This window comes from Pelophylax lessonae (assembly GCF_965119305.1).
Source record: "Pelophylax lessonae genome assembly, chromosome: 5".
Taxonomy (NCBI): Eukaryota; Metazoa; Chordata; class Amphibia; order Anura; family Ranidae; genus Pelophylax; species Pelophylax lessonae.
In genome coordinates this window covers 514,780,450-514,799,204 of record NC_138772.1, presented here as the reverse complement: position 1 = coordinate 514,799,204, position 18,755 = coordinate 514,780,450, and positions in this window count along the sequence as shown.

The window sequence follows — 18,755 nt, the reverse complement described above, 5'->3', positions numbered from 1 at the left end:
CGCTCAGTTCTTCAAGTAACTCAGTTTCGCTGTCGCTGGTTTCCAGTTCGTCTAAAAGCGATTTTGCGAGAAAAGAACGCTTTTTGGACGCCATGGTCGTTCTTAATTTTCCAGGAACAAAGAACTGGAAAAGCACAGGCAGGGCACTGGAAATGTCACCAGGTGAAATCCTGTGGTGAAATGGCATGATACAGTGTAATCCGTTAGGATCACAGCTTTGTATCATGTCATTTGGTTTATTTACATTTTTTAAATTGCCGCCGGTTCTACCACCCTGCGTCACAACGCTCGCAGGGAAGGGAACCCGAAGACAGGTGCTGGCATCGGCCGAGCACAGAGGGGAGAACAGTGGGTGGACGGCGGGGGATCGCAGGGGAAGGTGAGTTTTAAAATGTAAAACAACAGATTTCCGTGCAAAACAATGTACCGCTTTTAGCACAGAAATCCTGACATAATCAGACCAAGGAGGTTAGGAAAACCTTTCCTAAGACAAACGTGGTTGCTAGTTGCCTGGTTGACATGCTGACCATCTTGCGTCAGCACTTTGAGTCACTAACCTTGAACAAGTATACATATAAGGACTTTTGTCTTAATTCTGTTTTTCCTGATCTGTATACTTTTTCCAGGTAAATATAACACTGAGGCCCCGTTCACATACAGGCGATGCTACTTCCAGGGGCGACCTCCGAGGTCGCGGTGCGAGCAGCGCGCCGCGACCTCGGAGCGGCCGGCACGGACGTCATAACATTGAAGTCTATGGCGGTCGCCTCCTGGTTGCCCCCAAAGAAGCTCCGGACCCTTTTTCTAAGTCGGAGCGACTTGTGTCGCTCCTATTAGAACGGGTCCTCAGGTTCCCTATGGAAGGCGACCAGGTCGCCTCACAGGTCGCCTTAGTGTGAACGGGGACTGAAGCAAGTGATCAACATAATTACAGGTAACTAGCATTTTTGGAAAGAGGGCAGCTCCCATATTTTACCTAGGCCAAATTAACTTTAATTCACAAGTGCGTCTTCCCACATAATGCATAGTTTAATTCAGGTTTAGCTTTAGTAAGTTTATTGGCAGTCAGTTCTATATCAGGCTTATTCACTAGATTAAGAAAGAAACATTTTAATCTAAAAGTTAATCTCTGTATTAATTAAAAAAAATGTTTTACATCCTTCTGCTGCAATGGCATTTTGTAAAAAATTAAAAAAATTAAAAGGTTGAGGACAGCAGTCCAGTCTTTAACCTTAGAATCTTGGTGCAAGAGGTAAAATCAGTATGTGTCTCTTCTATTTGATGAACTGAACATTCTCTGTGATCTCATATAATATGTACATTTTATTTTTATCTTTGAAAAGAAGCAAAATTGACTATTAGAATTAAACATGCGGGTAATTTATTGTAAACAAATTTCCACTGTTTTTTGTAAAGACAAATAAAGATTGTTTAATGTTTTATACTGTTTGTTGCTCCATTTATTTAACCCCCAAATCCTGCCAATATATATATTTTTTTCAGTTTTGCATAGAGTGGAGTGGGAACTTCTGTTGGGATTTCAGGGTTGTATTGCTGTCTTTGTCTCTGTTGTGTAGATTTTTAAAATTTGAAGTGGAATTTTATTATTCTTGTACTTTTATACCCTTCTTCCATTGTGTTTAAATTTTTTTTTTAAAAATGTCAAGTTCCACTTACCTACTCAGTCATGCTATTCTGCCCATTTCCATCATCATGCAGGCTTAGCTCATAGTAAATACTTCAGTACTGAGTGCCGCTCACTACAAAAAAAAGAGGAAGACGCTACTGTGACATCACCAGACTGGTTAGAAAAGGTTAAAATGTTTTTTTTTTTTTAATGAAAAAAAAATTGATGGGATGGGCAGAGGCAGTTCCACTTGAAATTTGTATTATTTAACAACATATTAAAAATACAAATGAAAAACATTGTGGCATTAAACAATAAAAATGTAAATTGAATGTTGCTACAAATATTGAGAGAATAAAGTATAATATAAAATGGGAAGGGGGTTGAGGAATAAATAACTAATACGTAGCAATCCAAGGGAAAGGGGTAAATTAAAAATGGAAAGTGATCTAAAAGAATTTCATCCATAATTGGAAGATGGGAATTTGTTTTAGAAACTGGATTTATTTGTAAGATTTGAAATAATCATAGAAGATTTTTACTTACTTTTTGTTCTTTAGGACACACAGGAAGTAAAAAGAATATTCTCTCATGGGAACACAGATAGCACAAAAAAAAAAAAAAAATCAAACTGGTTCTAGACATTCTTCATTTTTTTTACATTAAATTTTTATTGAAATTTTCAAGAACAAAGTTATACAGGGAACAATGCAGAACATGGAGATGACATTGACAGTGAGTGAGAAAGCACATCACTCTAATATGTTTGATACATTGGTGCAGAAAATAAGTAATGGGACATCAACAAACTTACATTCATTATCAAAGCTGGCAGACTTCAAGGGGAGGGGGGGGGTAAGAGAGAGAGGGGGGGAAAGGTAGAGGAGGGTCAGGGGGAAAAGAGGGGGGATAGAAGAGAGTGAAGGTAGATGAAAGGGAGGAAGAGGTATTGAAGAGAAAAGGAGAAGTGGTGAAAGCGGGGTAGGGGAAGAGGGAGGGAGGAAGGAGATTGAATGGTGAGAGGTAGGGGGGGGGGGGGGAGAAGTGAGAGAGGGAAGAAGATGAAGGAGGAGGAGGAGGAAGGAGATGAGGTATAGGAGGATGTGGGGGGGAGTAGTTGGACAGGTAAGTAGGAAGAGAGAGAGGTGGGGGGGGGAGAGGGACGGGAGAGGAGGGGGGGTGGAGGGGAGGGGGAATGGAAGCAGATGAGGGGAAGAAGGGGGAGGGCTAAGACTGGTCGAGGCAGGACAGGAAGAGGTGAAAGGGAGGAAGGAAGGGGGGGGGGAAGGGACTTTTAGCCATGCTATTCAAATATCTTCAGTAAACATGTTTCACATATCATTCAACTTTGAGTCTGCAACTTTTATAACAAACTTAGTACAACAGAGGTATTCATTTAGAAACCAGAATAGAAGGGTAGTAGGGGGGTGGTCAGCTCAAATTGAGCTTTAGATACACATTTCAATTTGTAGAAATCCAAGAGTGCCACAACTTCCATTTTTCATCAAACTCTTTCCCTCAGCCCGCCTTATGTGCCAGTATACTTTCATACATCTGGTTGGTCTTGACCATGTCTAAGACCGCAGATACGCTAGGCGTCTCAACCTCTTTCCATTTACGAGCAATTAAGCCTCTAGCAGCTAAGAGGATATGTGAAACTACACACCTACAATCTTTGGGGAAACTGTCTATGCCCACGTTTAGAATAGCTAGTGCTGGGGAAGGTCGGGTGAGGACACCTGTTATATCCGAGATAATTGAAAATAGCGTGTTCCAAAAGCTGGTTAAGTTCTTGCAAGACCAAAATACATGTTTAAGGGGAGCCACCTCCCCACATTCCCGCCAGCATAGAGGAGAGTGGTCTGGTATGAACTTGGAGAGTCGGTAAGGTGTGAGGTACCAACGTAGGTTGATTTTTTGCGAAAGCTCCCAATGGTTTACACAAGAAGAAGCGGATCTGATGGAGCGAAACGCACTACGCCATTGTTCTGCAGTAAATTCCTCTCCCAGATCAACTTCCCATTTAACCAGCGGTGTTGTCTTGCGAAACACCGTTTTCTGTTGCAGACAATTATAAAAGAGAGATGTGCCCTTTGCCGCACGTGAGGTGCCCAGCAAAAACATCCAGCCTGCAGACGGGAGATATAAATGTGGGGATGATAGAGATTGGAGCAAATGGGATATGCTCATATATGTGAAGAAGTCATTGTGGGGGAGGCCATATGTGGTCTGCAGTTGGGAAAACGGCTTCAAGGCGTCGCCGTTCAGTAAGTTATCAACCGTGGAAATACCCCTCGCAACCCAATGTCTAAGAGATATGTGGGGCATAACTAGTTCCAAGCCATGCATGGGCACGGGCACTTTTACAAGCATAGAGGGGTCTGATGTGGACGAGGCAAACTCTCTCCAAGCTAGGAGAGAAGCCTGAATCGATAACGGCATATCCTTCAGTGACATAGGGCGCCATCTGTCGGCCAGGAGCACCGACCGCAGGGAAGAAGAGGCACAGAACTCAGTTTCCATAGCACTCCAAGTGGTCCCATGCGCAGGTGAAACCCATGCGCGCAGTTGGGCCAAGTGTGATGCCAGTAAATAGTCCTTAACGTCTACCATGCCCATTCCTCCCGCCGACCAATGCTTGACCAGGAGAGTATGCCTACTCCTAGGACGTTTTCCCCCCCACACCAGCCCCCTCAGGGCAGCTTGCAATTGTATAAGAAACTTACGTGGGATAGGGACCACTAACGTTCTAAATATGTAAAGGATTTGTGGCAGGAGGATCATCTTAAATTAAGCAAGACGGCCCGACCACGTAAGTTCTGTTTTGGAGATGCGAGTACATTCGGCAGCTATTCTAGCTATTAGAGGGGGTAGATTGGCCTCTACCAATTGGGAGGGCTTCGGGGTTAGTTGGATACCCAAGTAGGGAATGCTATGTGTTTTCCACGTATAAGGGTATTGTGCGTTCAGGGAGCGACACTGCTGCGGGGGGATGGCTATCGGGAGAATCAACGACTTTGTAAAGTTCACCTTATAGTATGACACCAGATGAAATCTTTGCAATATGTCATGGGTTGCGGCCAGGGATCGAACAGGATCCGTCAGGAATATGATAACGTCATCCGCGAATAAATTCACCACATGATGTCTAGATCCTATACGGATGCCGCTGATGTCTCCCGAGGACCGGACTGCCTCCGCTAGTGGCTCAATTAACAAATTAAAAATAGAAGGGGACAGCGGGCAGCCCTGTCTGGTGCCATGCATAATGGAAAAAGGTTGAGAAAGCATATTGGAGGTATAGACCCTAGCAGACGGGTTCGAATACAATGCAAGGATTGCCGAAATGATGGGGCCTCTGAAACCAAACTTCAACAATACTTGAGACATATATGCCCAATGTACCCGGTCGAATGCCTTCTCCGCATCCAAGGACAGCAGCAGAGAAGGCATCCGACCAGAGTTCGCTTTTTCAATAAGGCCAATCACCCTTCTCGTTGCGTCTGAGGTCTGACGACCCCGCACGAACCCAGCCTGGTCCGCTTGGACCAGGTCAGGCAAGACAGGATGCAGCCGCAGCGCAATGACCTTAGCGTACAGTTTCACATCGGTATTTAATAAGGATATCGGCCTAAAATTCAGGGGAGACATAGGGTCTTTCCCCGGTTTAGGCAATGTCACAATGTAGGCCTGTAGCATTTCTCGCGGTAATGAGGCAGAGGATACAGCATTCTCGAATACCAAAGATAGGTGTGGGCTGAGCGTATCACTAAATGTCTTATAATAGAGGTTGGGCAAGCCATCAGGGCCAGGTGATTTCCCACTCGGCAACGTGCGGATAGCCTTTGCTATTTCTAGGGGTGATATGGGAGCATTTAGAGCCTGTAGTTGCTCAGGAGAAAGGCGAGGCAGGTTTATGGAGGACAGAAAGTCCGAAATGGATTGATCTGTAGGTTGCGGGGTAGAGGGATCATCCTTCAGATTGTACAAAGAGCTGTAATAGCTTGCGAAGGAATCAGCAATCGCCTGAGGATCCATGAGCTTCGCTTTGGTAGCGGGATCTAGCAAATATGCGATTCTATTTTTAACCTGCCTCGCTTTTAGTCGATTGGCTAATACCTTGCCCGCCTTGTTTCCCTGTGAATAGTGGGAAAGTTTTAGAGCTCTGAAGAGTCTATCCTGGTTCGCAACCAGCAATTGTCGGAGATCCATCCTAAGCCGGGAGAAATTTTGGGCTAATGTTTGTGAGGGGGAAGCCTTATTCAAAGATTCTAGCGTTTGATCTCGTCTAGAATGTGGTCGAGTTGCTGACTCCTCTGCCTCTTAAGTTTAGAACAAAGCTGTATCAGGATGCCCAGTATGAAGGCTTTGTGTGCGCACCATACAGTTGCAGGATCCGCCACAGAGCCAGCATTATCACAAAAATACTCATTTAAACATTTAGCAATATATTGGGCATGATGAGGAGATTCCAGAACCTGGCTATTGGCTCTCCACAGATATGCAGGGCCAGGCGCCCCGGACTCACGTATTACTACGGAGACCGGGGGGTGGTCCCACCAGGTAATGGCGTGTATCTTTGCAGACACCGTCATCTGAAGCAAGTATTTGTCAACTAAGATCATGTCTATTCGTGAATAGGAATTATGGCATTGGGAGTGGTAAGAGTAGTCTCTTTCACCCGGGTGCAAACATCTCCACGAGTCAAACATTTCCATAGAGTGTAATAAAGGCTGCAAGGCTGGAGGAGCACGCCGGGGAGATGAGGTAGTATCAATTTGTGGGTCGGCTGTGATGTTGAAGTCCCCACAGATTACAACAGAACCGCGTTTCAGGTTAGTGGCCATACGCAGAATCTTCCTCCAGAAACGGAGTTGATGTGTATTGGGGGAGTATGCATTAATCAGCGTGAGCGGCATGTTGTTCACTTCACAAATAACTATGGCATACCGCCCATTAGGATCCGTTATAAGGTCCACTTTTGAAAACGCCACAGAGTCCCTGACCGCAATCAGTACTCCTTTTCTCTTTTGGGGAGCAGATGCCTGAAAGATATGCGGAAAGTTCTTGTGGGCTATGGTGGGAGCAGAGGTCTGCTGCAGGTGGGTTTCCTGTATACACAGTACATCGCTCTGGAGCTTCATCGCCTCAGACCACAAAGATGACCTCTTGGCCGGATGGTTCAGGCCCCGGACATTAAAGGATGTTCTTTTAATGGGCATATAATAAAAGCAATAGAGGGGCGAGAGTACCTGTTGCTAGTTGCATCAGAGGAACTTCAGAGTGGAGACCAACAGTGTTGCTGAGATACACATCGAGACCACGGCTGACGATTGATTCTAGAGGCGTAGACGATCCAGGTTTCCATTCGGTGAGCTGACCATGCAGGTGTACTGTAGGGGTGCACTTATAGGGAGAGAAAACAGAAGGAATAAACACAAAAACAGTCAATAAAAAGGTGAGAGTGTTCTCGAATGCAGTCTTGCTGCACAACATAGCGGAGGGGAAGAATACTAGTGGCCTGAGCAGCCGTATGCCCAGGGACAGTTAGGTGCGGGTATTTTGAGGCGGCGTTCCCTTGGAGGATTTTTTCCCCTTCTTCCCATATGTGACCGTCTGCCAATCTTCCGGGAGAGGAGACACTCTATTGGAGGGTGCAGGGGGATCCGTTCCATGAGTAGGGAGAATTCCCCATGATTGCAATAAATCCAGGCCAGCTTGCAGAGATGTAATAGTGTGGGCTTTGTTATTGTATGTCACAGTCAGTTTGACCGAAAACCCCCATTTATAAATGATCGCATGATTTCTTAACGCTTTGGTAAGCGGTTGGAGGTTTCTCCTTTTCTGGAGAGTATGTTGGGATAAGTCAGCAAACAGCTGAATCCTGGCATATTTATGTGGAACAGGAGTCATTTTGCGGAATTCTGACATTAGGCGGTCTTTTATATGAAAAAAGTGAATCCTCATGATGACATCCCTAGGAATGTCCTCAGAGATATGGGAAGGTTTATGGAGACGATGTATGCGGTCGATCACCAGTTCAGAAGAGGGTGTGGATGGAAGGACTGCATGTATCAGATCCCTGGCATATCGCTCCAGATCGCTGGGCTTCACTGATTCGGGGACCCCCCAGATCTTGACGTTGTTACGCCGTGATCTGTCCTCCATATCTGCAATTTTACTTTTTAGCTTGTCTATTTCTTCCTCATGACTGTAGTGGGAGTCTATTAACTCGTTATGGGATGCAGCAAATTCCCCCATCTTGTCCTCTACTTTGTCCATGCGTCCCCCTAAGGCCTTGACCTCCCCCTTGAACGATTTAACACAGTCCATCAAGTCAGCATGCATTGAAGCTCTGAGAGACATCATCAGGTCTCTCAGTTTCACCTCCGAGACCGGCTGGTCACTGACAGGGAAGGAGTCTATATTGGAAGCAAGCTCTCTTGTAGAGTTCAAGGGGGAGACCTCCCCTTGGCTTACCTCCCCAGATGGCGACTCGGCGAGTCCTCTAGCAGCCTTGACCTGCTCTTTGCCGGGCTCCCGGTGAGCGGCGTCGAGGCCGATGGGGATCGAGGCTGCCCTGCTTTCTGGCATTGCGGAGGTGTAGGGCTGGGATGTGCCGGAGAGGTCCCGCTCGAGGAGGCCGGGGAGCTGCTGCCGGCGCCATCTTGGCTCCGTTGTTGGCTCTGTGGCATGAAGAAGTGTTGAAGTTGGCGGGGTTGCCCACCGTCCTTCTTCTTCCTGGCCATATCGACAGCTGCGGGAGGCTCTGGGGATGTCGATGAGGGTTTGGACAAGGCGATTGGTGATGTATGGGCGCCGATGTTGCTGGATTTTGTCCCTGTGCCGGCGGAGCAGCGAACTCACACATCCATACGGCTACGCGGCGGCCACACCCCCCGACATTCTTAATTTTAACAAAAAAATATTTTGTTGCCGCTTTGTCTCCTCACTTCCTCTTCCATCTTTTCATGTATTCAATAAGAATAACAATAGATGTAATGGTGTCCTGTGGAAAAGTAAGTACACCCTCTGCATAAAAATATATATGGGAATCAAATTAGGGCTTTGACTAGGGCAGTCCATAACCCTCCATTTCATGTTTTAAGCCATAATTTGGTGAATTTGCTAGTGTGCTTTGGATCATTATCATGTTGAAGTACCAATTTATATTTTAACTTCACATTTTAGACAGAAGGCTTCACATTCCAATAAAGCACACTTGAAATTAAGCAGAATGTGAAGTTGATGACTGTGAGCTGCCCAGGCTGTGGGGCATCAAAGCAACCCCAAGCTTAAACCGCATACCAACTGTGTACAATGGTGGTGGAAATGTTAATCTCCCTAAAATTCTGTCTTTTGTTTGACACAAACATGTCTACTGTTCTGTGGCCATCAACTCTGTGATTAATCAGTCTTCAGCACATTGCTCCACAAGGCGTGGCCTTCGCCTATATGGCAAACGGTAATCTTGCTATAATATTATTTTTGGACAGCAAGTGATTTTCCTTATTATTAATATTATACAGGATTTATATAGCGCCAATGGTTAACAAAATGAAAGCAGACATTACAGTTACAATACAATTTGGTACAAAAGGAATCAGAGGGCCCTGCTCATTAGAGCTTACAATCTAAAAAGGAGGGTCAATTGATATAAAAGGCAATAGCTGTGGGGGATGAGCTGATGGGGAAAGTGAAACAGTGTATTAGTTAGTTAGCTGGATAGGCTTCTTTAAAGAGAAGGGTTTTCAGGGATCGTCCAAAGATGGATAGATTAGGGGACAGATTGGGGTAGAGAGTTCCAAAGAATGTCAGAAGCTCTGGAGGCGCGCATTGGAGGAGGTGACAAGGGAGCCCAAAGAGCAGGAGGTCTTGGGAGGACCGAAGAGAGCGGCTTGGTTGATATTTTGAGATCAGGTTAGTGATGTAGCTGGGGGCAGAGTTGTGGATGGCTTTGTAATCTATTGTTAGCACTTTGAAGTTTATTCGTTGGGTGAGTGGAAGCCAGTGAAGGGATTGGCAGAGAGGAGTGGAGGACACTGAACGGTTGGTAAGATGGATGAGTCTTGCAGCAGCATTCATTATGGACTGAAGTGGGGATAGTCTATGTAAAGGTGAACACCTTAAAACACCTTTGATGCAGATTGAATTATTGCAATCTCTTTCTGATTGTAGATGCTTGCACTTTTATCCCAGCTGTGGAAAGGATTACCTAACCACTTCCAGCTCGCATGATGTCATATGATGTCGCAGACTTTGAGTGTGGATATCTGAATCATGCCTGCAGTTACAGACATCATTCAGATACCTTCTTTTAGAGCCGCTGATTTCCTGCACTGTAAAAATAATCGAAGCAGGTGTTCAGACAACCCCCCTCCCACCGCCCTCCAATGCTTCTACTAGCTCGCCCGTGCGATCTGCGAGCCGGAGAAGGAATCCACTGCCCCTGGAAGTTGATCATAGAGAATACCGTGGCCCAGATGGTCCTCGGCAGTCTCTATGACCTTTCACAGGCCAGGCGCGATATTATGATGTCACGCCCGGCCTCTGCAGTTACTATCACTGCCGTTGCCTCGGCTGGAAAGCAGAGATCATTTTCTTTGTTTTGTTTTGATCTCAGGCTTTCCAGCCTAGACGCGAGATCTTGGGACTTATAGACCCCAGATCTCGCTGTAAAGAGGACCTGTCTGTCCTATTCCTACTACAAGGGATGTTTACATTACTTGTAATAGGAATAAAAGTGATTAAAAAAAAATGTAAACGGAAAGTGTAAAAAAAACAATAAAAAAAAGAAATGCAAGTGCCCTCGTCCCCACTCGCGGAAGCGAAATTTAGGTTCACACTTGTATGGCTTGTGCAGAACACATTTGCATGTGCTGTACCTGTGTGACTGGCAGAAAAATGTCCCTAACCCTTTTTTTTTTGTTAAAAACAAGGCTGCATGGAGCTGCATGCAAATTGAAGACTTCAGATGAGTTTCTGCACCAAATCCAACAAGCAAAAAACCACAAATCAGATTACAACTACTTTTTACCACTTGCCTACAGGGCACTTTTACCCCCTTCCTGCCCAGGACAATTTTCAGCTTTCAGCGCTGTCACACTTTGAATGACAATTGTGCAGTCATGCAACATTTCACCCATATGACATTTTAATCACTTTTGGTGGTATTTATTAACCACTGGGTTTTTATTTTTTGCTAAACAAACAAAAAAAGACCGAAATTTTTTGAAAGAAAAAACGTTTTTTCATAGTTTGTTAAAAAATTTTGCAAACAGGTAATTTTTCTCCTTCACTGATGTGCGCTGATGAGGCTGCACTGAAGAGCACTGATAGGTGGTAATGATAGGCAGCACTGATAGGTGACACTGATGGGCACCAATTGGCAGCACTGGTGGGCACTGTCGGGACTGCACTGATAATCAGGACACTAATAATTAATGCCCTGATTATCAGTGTAGAGGTCCCTTTAACACAAGCCGGTTATTGGCTCTCTTCTCTCCTCACGCTGTCAAAGCAAGGAAACGAATGCCAATAACCAACTTGTGTTTATAACGTGATCACCTGTCATTGGACACAGCTTATCACATGGTAAAGGGCTGCTGTGATTGGCCCTTTACCCCGATCTGTGATCAGCTGTGTCTGAAAGATGCAGCAATCACAGAGTACACCGCCTGCTCGCGACATGGGGTGCTCGGGCAGCATGATCACGGAAGGATGTCCATGGACGCCCTCCCGGCAAATAAGCCTGTGCTGTAGCCGTATTTCGGCTATAGTGCAGGCGGGAGCTGGTTAAAGTAAAGTGCACATGGGCAAGGATGATTACAAAAAAAAAAATCAACATCAAAAACAAAAAATCCCAGCAATCTTACCAACTAGCCAGATAAAAAAAATCAAAGTCTAAACTACTTAAACAATTTAGGGCTTATTTCACATAGCTAACACCACCAGGATAGGAATCCTTATCTTAACCACTTTACCACCGGAGGATTTTGCTGTCTTACGACCAGGCCACTTTTTGCGATTCGGCACTGTGCGACTTTAACTGACAATTGCGCGGTCGTGCGACGCTATACCCAAATGACATTTACGTCCTTTTTTTCCCACAAACAGAGCTTTCTTTTGGTGGTATTTGATCACCTGTGCGATTTTTACTTTTTGCACTACAAACAAAAAAAGAGAGCGTAAATTTTGAAAAAATAACAATATTTTTCACATTTTTTTATATGAAATCCCCCCCCCCAAAAATGTAAAAATCTAAATTTTTTTAAATTTTTGGCAAATTTGTTTTCTGCTACCTATGTTTGGTGAAAAAAAATCACAATAAGCGTATTTTGATTGGTTTGCGCAAAAGTTATTGCGTTTACTAACTAAGGGAAAGATTTCTGTAATTTTTGGTGTTTTTTTTTGTAACGAGTAATGGCGGCGATCTGCGATTTTTTTTAGCGGGACTGCGACATTGCGGCGGACAGATCGGACCCTTGACTGACATTTTTGACACTTTTGGGGGTACCAGTGACATTACTACAGTAATCAGTGCTTTAAATATGCACTGTTACTGTAAAAATGACACTGGCAGGGAAGGGGTTAACCCTGTGGGTGATCAAGGGGTTAAATGTGAGCCTAGGGAAGTGATTCTAACTGTGGGGGGGTGGCTTGTGGAATGACCATAGAGACCCGTGATCCTATATAGAAGGATCAAATGAGCTCTGTGATCATTCCAGGGAGAAGAATGGTCAGCTGTGTTTACAACTGACCGTCCTCTCTCAACGGGGAACGATCGCGGGTGTCAGGCGGCAATCGGAGCCACCTGACCCGTGCATCGGCTTCCCCGCTGCCGAGTGAGGCAGGAGCGCGCCGGTGCACACACGCCCCCTAGCTTCCCGCGCACGCCCGACGTAGGTCTACGTCGGTTTGTGCAGGAGAGCCACCCTGCCGCAGTAAAAAGGCGGCGGGTGGTCGGGAAGTGGGTAATGCCTGTCTAAAATAGCAATTTAAAGCGGTTGTAAACTCAATTAAAAAAAAAAAAAAAAAAACCTGCAAGACAAAGGCATAATGGGCTAGTATGCATCGCATACTAGCCCATTATGTGTAACTTACCTTAAAACGAAGCCCCAACACGGACCCCCGGACATCGCTGCGGGCGCTGCCATGGTCCCTCGTCGTCTCTTCCGGGTTCGGCTGCTCCGGCGCGCTGATTGGCCCGAAGAGACGGCTCCGGCGCGCTGATTGGCCGGAAGAGACGGCTCCGGCGCGATGATTGGCCGGAGCCGCGATGACGTCACTCCCGCGCATGCGCGCGGGAGCGATTTTTCCGGCAAACTCCGGCAAACTAATTGAAGGTCCCCCCCGGACCTTCAGAGCGCATGCGCCGCTCGCGCGAGCGGCTGCATGCACTGTAAATATCTCCTAAACCATGCCGGTTTAGGAGATATTATTTGTACCTACAGGTAAGCCTTATTATAGGCTTACCTGTAGGTCAAAGTGTCAAAAAGCGGGATACTACCGCTTTAACAGCCACCCTGATGAAAATTGTACCGAATCTCAAGTCCTAAGCTCATAGTTTTACTGCTTGGAATAGCAGAGATTTTACAAAGGTAAAAATTCCTTTTGCAGAAAGCCAATATGTAGTATAGAACAGAAGAGGAGATCCCTCCATCATGTGTATATATATATATATAGTTATGTGTTTGAATTACAGTTTATGGAATGTAAAGATTTGCCAAGACAAGTATGAAGACAGCTGTTAGGAATATAAAATACTAGAAACTAGGTTAATGCTTTCCCCTCTCCCCTCAGTATAAAACTTGCCATGACTTCTGTTACTTTTTTAAGTTTGCTAGTGCTGATCTCTATCTGAAAATGCTAGTTGCCTGGCTTCAGCACCTTGAGATGCTGACCTGAAGCAAGCAATCAGATAAAAAAAAAAAAAAAAAAGCTCAAACTTGATCTGTATAGTTGGTCTGAGTTAATGATTTTGAAAGCAATAAAGCTCCAGGCAGATTAAAAAAAAAAAAAAAAAACACATTATTGCCTCTCTCTATACATATACAGGTGCATCCCAGAAAAAAAAAATTGAATATCATTAAAATGTTAATTTATTTCAGTAATTCAATTCAAAAAGTGAGACTCCTATAATTTATATAGATGTGTTACACACAGAGTGATATATTTCATGTATTTCTTTCTTTTAATTTTGATGACTATGACTTACAGCTAGTGACAACCCAAAATTCAGTATCTCAGAAATATATATAATATTGCATAAGACTGTGGAAAATTTTGCATTTCGTTTGGAAATCAAAGTCCCAGAGTTTGAGGACAAGTGGAGAATTTAATTTCTGAAATAAATTAACTTTTTGCTGATATTCTAATTTTATGAGATGCACCCGTATATACAGTATCTCACAAAAGTGAGTACACCCTTCACAAATATTAAATAAATATTTTATTCTATCTTTTCATGTGACAACACTAAAGAAATAACACTTTGCTACAATGTAAAGTAGTGAGTGTACAGCTTGTATAACAGTGTAAATTTGCTGTCCCCTCAAAATAACTCAACACAGCCATTAATGTCTAAACCGCTGGCAACAAAAGTACACCCCTAATCGACAATTTTCAAATTGGGCCCAAAGTGTCAAAATTTTGTGTGGCCACCATTATTTTCCATATATATATATATATATATATATTCCATATTACATCATTAAATGTATTTTTAAAAGACAAGCAATGCCCTGGTGTTTTCAGTCTCTGTACAGCAGAGTTCAGATTAGGAGGACAGCAGCACAAGGAGCCAGTCAAATGTGCTACAACAAAGACAAGAAAGACTCACTGCTCCAGGTGAATCAAGAAGCCTGATGATGTACAGGTGCACGCCTTGGCTCGCCTCCGCAGACAATCCATATAGAAGAAATGGCTGCACTCCAGGTATCATCAAAATTCTGATTTATTAACCGAACATCCCAATGTGGCAAACAACAGGTAGACGCGTTTCACACACTAGCAAGTGTGCTTAATCATTACAAAAAATTACATCTTTTTGTAATGATGAAGCACACTTGCTAGTGTGTGAAACGCGTCTACCTGTTGTTTGCTACATTGGGATGTACGGTTAATAAACCAGAATTTTGATGATACCTGGAGTGCAGCCTTTTCTTCTATATTAATTGTGCTACATCGCTCAAGATCTAACAAGGCGCATGCTGATAAGAGGAGCGTACAAAATGACAGGGCGATGAGCTTATTAGTCTGCTGCTTCTTTTTTCACCATCCAGTTACAGGCAGGGGGAGGGACAAGACCTGGAAGCACTATTGAATTGCAGCAGAGAAAAAATAGGTCTCCTCCCTTGCTCCCTCCCCTACATACATTTCCTGACTGGTAAAAAAAAAAAAAAAGTCTCCTGTGTATTTTATCTGTTTATTTAACGGTTTGCCCAATTCAGCACTTGGATCAACTAGGGAGGTAGTATTTTAAAGCAAAGATCAGCAAAAAATGTTTTTATCTTTTTTGTATCTATTTGGCTGATTACATGAGCTCAATTTAATATTATTTATAATATTAAATAAGGCTCGTGTGATCTGCCAAACAGATACAAATAAAGAGTCTAAAATATACACTGCTCAAAAAAAATAAAAGTAACGCTTTGAAAACACATCAGATCTCAATGGGGTAAAATATCATGCTGGATATCTATACTGATATGGACTGGGTAATGTGTTAGAAATGAAAGGATGCCACATTGTTTGATGGAAATGAAAATTATCACCCTACAGAGGGCTGAATTCAAAGACCCCCCCGAAAATCAAAGTGAAAAAATGATGCAGCAGGCTAGTCCATTTTGCTGAAATTTCATTGCAGCAACTCAAAATGGTACTCAGTAGTTTGTATGGCCCCCATGTGCTTGTATGCATGCCTGGCAACGTCGGGGCATGTTCCTAATGAGACGATGGATGGTGTCCTGGGGTACTTCCTCCCAGATCTGGACCAGGGCATCACTGAGCTCCTGAACACACTGAGGTGAGGTGTAATCTGGCAGTGTCGGATGGACCGAAACATAATGTCCCAGAGGTGTCCTACTGGATTTAGGTCAGGCGAGCGTGGGGGCCATTCAATGTTATCAACTTCTTCATCCTCCAGGAACTGGCTACATACTCTCGCCACACGAGGCCGGGCATTGTCAAGCACCAGGAGGAACCTAGCACCAGCATAGGGTCTGTCAATGGGTCCTAGGATTTCATCCCGATACCGAATGGCAGTCAGGGAGCCATTATCTAGCCTGTAGAGGTCTTTGCGTCCGTTCATGGATAGGACTCTTCAAACCATCACTGACCCACCACCAAACCGATCATGCTGAACTAAGTTAAAGGCAGCATAACGTTCTCTGCAGCTTCACCAGACCCTTTTATTTCTGTCACATGTGCTCAGGGTGAACCTGCTCTCTCATCTGTGAAAAGCACAGGGCGCCAGTGGTGAGCCTCCCAATTCTGGTGTTCAAAGTCAAATGCCAATCGAGCTCCACGGTGCCGGGCAGTGAGCACAGGGCCCACTAGAGGATGTCGGACCCTCAGGCCACCCTCATGAATTCCATTTGATTGTTTGGTCAGAGACATTCACACCAGCGGTCAGCTGGAGGTCATTTTGTAGCACTATGGCAGTGCTCATCCTGTTCCACCTTGCACAAAAGAGCAGATGCCAGTCCTGCTGATGGGTTAAGGACCTTCTACAGCCCTGTCCAGCTCTCCATAGGACTCCGTGGATGTGTGGCACCAAGGATCTTTCCGCTCTTCTTTCCTGTGCCGAGCGGCTGGCCTGCTGGCATTGTGAAAACAAGAAAATTAGCCACTCCGCACTGGCACCAATCAGAGAATGCCTTGCATTGCCTAAATGAATACAAAGCATTCTGGGATTGGATGCAGTGGAGAGGCGAGGAGGTGACATCATGATCTCTCCACCTTGTCCAATCAAGGAATGCTTTGAACAAGGTTCATCAAGTATAATTGTTCCCTGGCGTTGTTTAATGCAGATCAACTCAGCTTAATGACCTGGTATGAATAAGACCTTACAGCTCTGCAATCAGCACAAATCCTGAGCTTTGCCGCTTACAAACATGACCCCAGATGCCCTCATACAGTAGTAATTACAGCTACTTGCAAGTGCCAAGCTATCTACTAAAGAATGTCACATCATTAGCACATACATCCGTGAATTGGAAAAATACTTTCCCAGAGCAGGAATAATTCCTACAACATTCCTTTAAACTGTTATAAAAACCTTGTCTGGTCTTGTCATTTAAGAAAGTTAGTGACTTGAAAAGCACCGCTTGGCTGTGTTGCTTCTGTACCATACACTCACAGTGTAAATGTGGAGAGATATAAAAATATCTTAGTTTAATCTAGTTATGATTTATTTAAATACTATTTCTCTGTCGCTCATTGACAGACGCAGTCCTCTTGATTAATATCAAATTGGGTTATACTGCCCTCTACAGGAGTAGGACTAGGCAGAAGGAAAATGTTCTGGCCACACCCTAGGGGCAGTCCCAGAGGGTATAGCCTCTCCCTCTCTGCTACAGTTGTTTTTTCTGTCTAGTCAGGAGTAAGGACCTAAGTTCCTTGCTGGGATCTTTGGTCCTGGCAAGATTTTTTAGAAAAATTTTTTTAGGCAGCTTTTTTCTCCAGTTGTTCCTGTGAGATCTTCAAGCAAGTATGCTGAAACTGGGCTACGGGCTGGATGTTGAGATCCAGTGGTCACCCCAGTCAGCCTACGAGCGCGTGCAGGCCCTAGCTCCGCGTTGGGTCGGCCGCGACATAGTCCCACTGGACGGGGACTGACCCTGCGAGTTAAATGTCTCGCCGGGACGCCGACGACCAGTTGGAAACTGAGTCACGGCATCCGTATTGGTCGACAGCCCCCCCACCTCGGTGGAGAGGGGTTCTGTCAGGAGTTGGCGCCCGCCTGTTCCGGTATGGTGAGTAAAATGTTCCCCCTCTCCCCCTGACGGGTTTGTGGGTGGACGCGGGCCCCTCCCTGGGATGATCGGACCCTCATGATCCTGGATCCCCCCTCTATCCTATAACAGGTGTCACAGATCCCCCTCTTAAGGGTGATTTAGTAAATAAGAACCAGAAGGCTTGGTTTGGGAGCTGACTATCGGAAGTCACTGTATGAGGGGCACTATAAAGGGACCATGACTGAAGTCAGTGGCTGGCAATGTAAGAAGGTGATAGCATCCTACCTTACACATAGGGTTGCAATACAGGCCGTTGCCTGTGCCTGGACTACCTCCATCCGCAGGCCGCCATCCTCCCGCAGGCCGCCATCCTCCCGCAGGCCGCCATCCTCCCACAGGCCGCACACCTCCCGCAGGCCGCACACCTCCTGCAGGCCGCACACCTCCTGCAGGCCGCACAGACCGATAAACTACCTTCCGCAGGCCGCTGCCATCTTTCCACAGGAGCCGCAGGTCGCGCGGGCTGCCATCTTGGCGTAGCCTCGTGTCTCCAGCATGGGGGCGGCCATTTTGGAAGTGACCAGCTACCTTGAGGAGTAGCATGGGAGGCGCCGGAAAAAGGATCCAAAGGACTTCCTGTCTGTAAGAGACAGCGCTGAGAGCAGGTTGATAGAAACTTCTGTGCATCAGGTGGTGAGCCTTGGGGTCTCTCTCTCTCTCTGTGGGGTCCAAAGCAGGTAACACTGAGGGGCGCTGTTGTGCTGGGGGATTACAAAAGGTAAAAAAAAAAAAAAGTTTTTTTCTTTACAATTATTTTTTGTTTGCTGGCAAGTGTCTGGGATTAATCGCGGACCCTGCCACACATGTATCCCCACCTGATCCCCTCGAGGTGGCCGCAGGACCCTCCAGTGCCCCACTTGTGATTGATGCATTATCAGCAGTTTTGGAGTCTTTGGTATCCCGGGTGGACGTAGCCTGTCAGGGACGGGGGGCAAGAAAGCGACCCCCGCCTACCCCTATTTCATCCGACACTTCAGATACAGATTCTGAGCTTGTCACTGCAGCTGCAGGCCCCTCTTCTGGCGCTGCTGTCTCGTGTACGGTCTCCTCAGATAGTGAGGAGGACGTTTCTGCCTCCGCCATAGCGCAAGAAAAAGCGTTGGTGGACG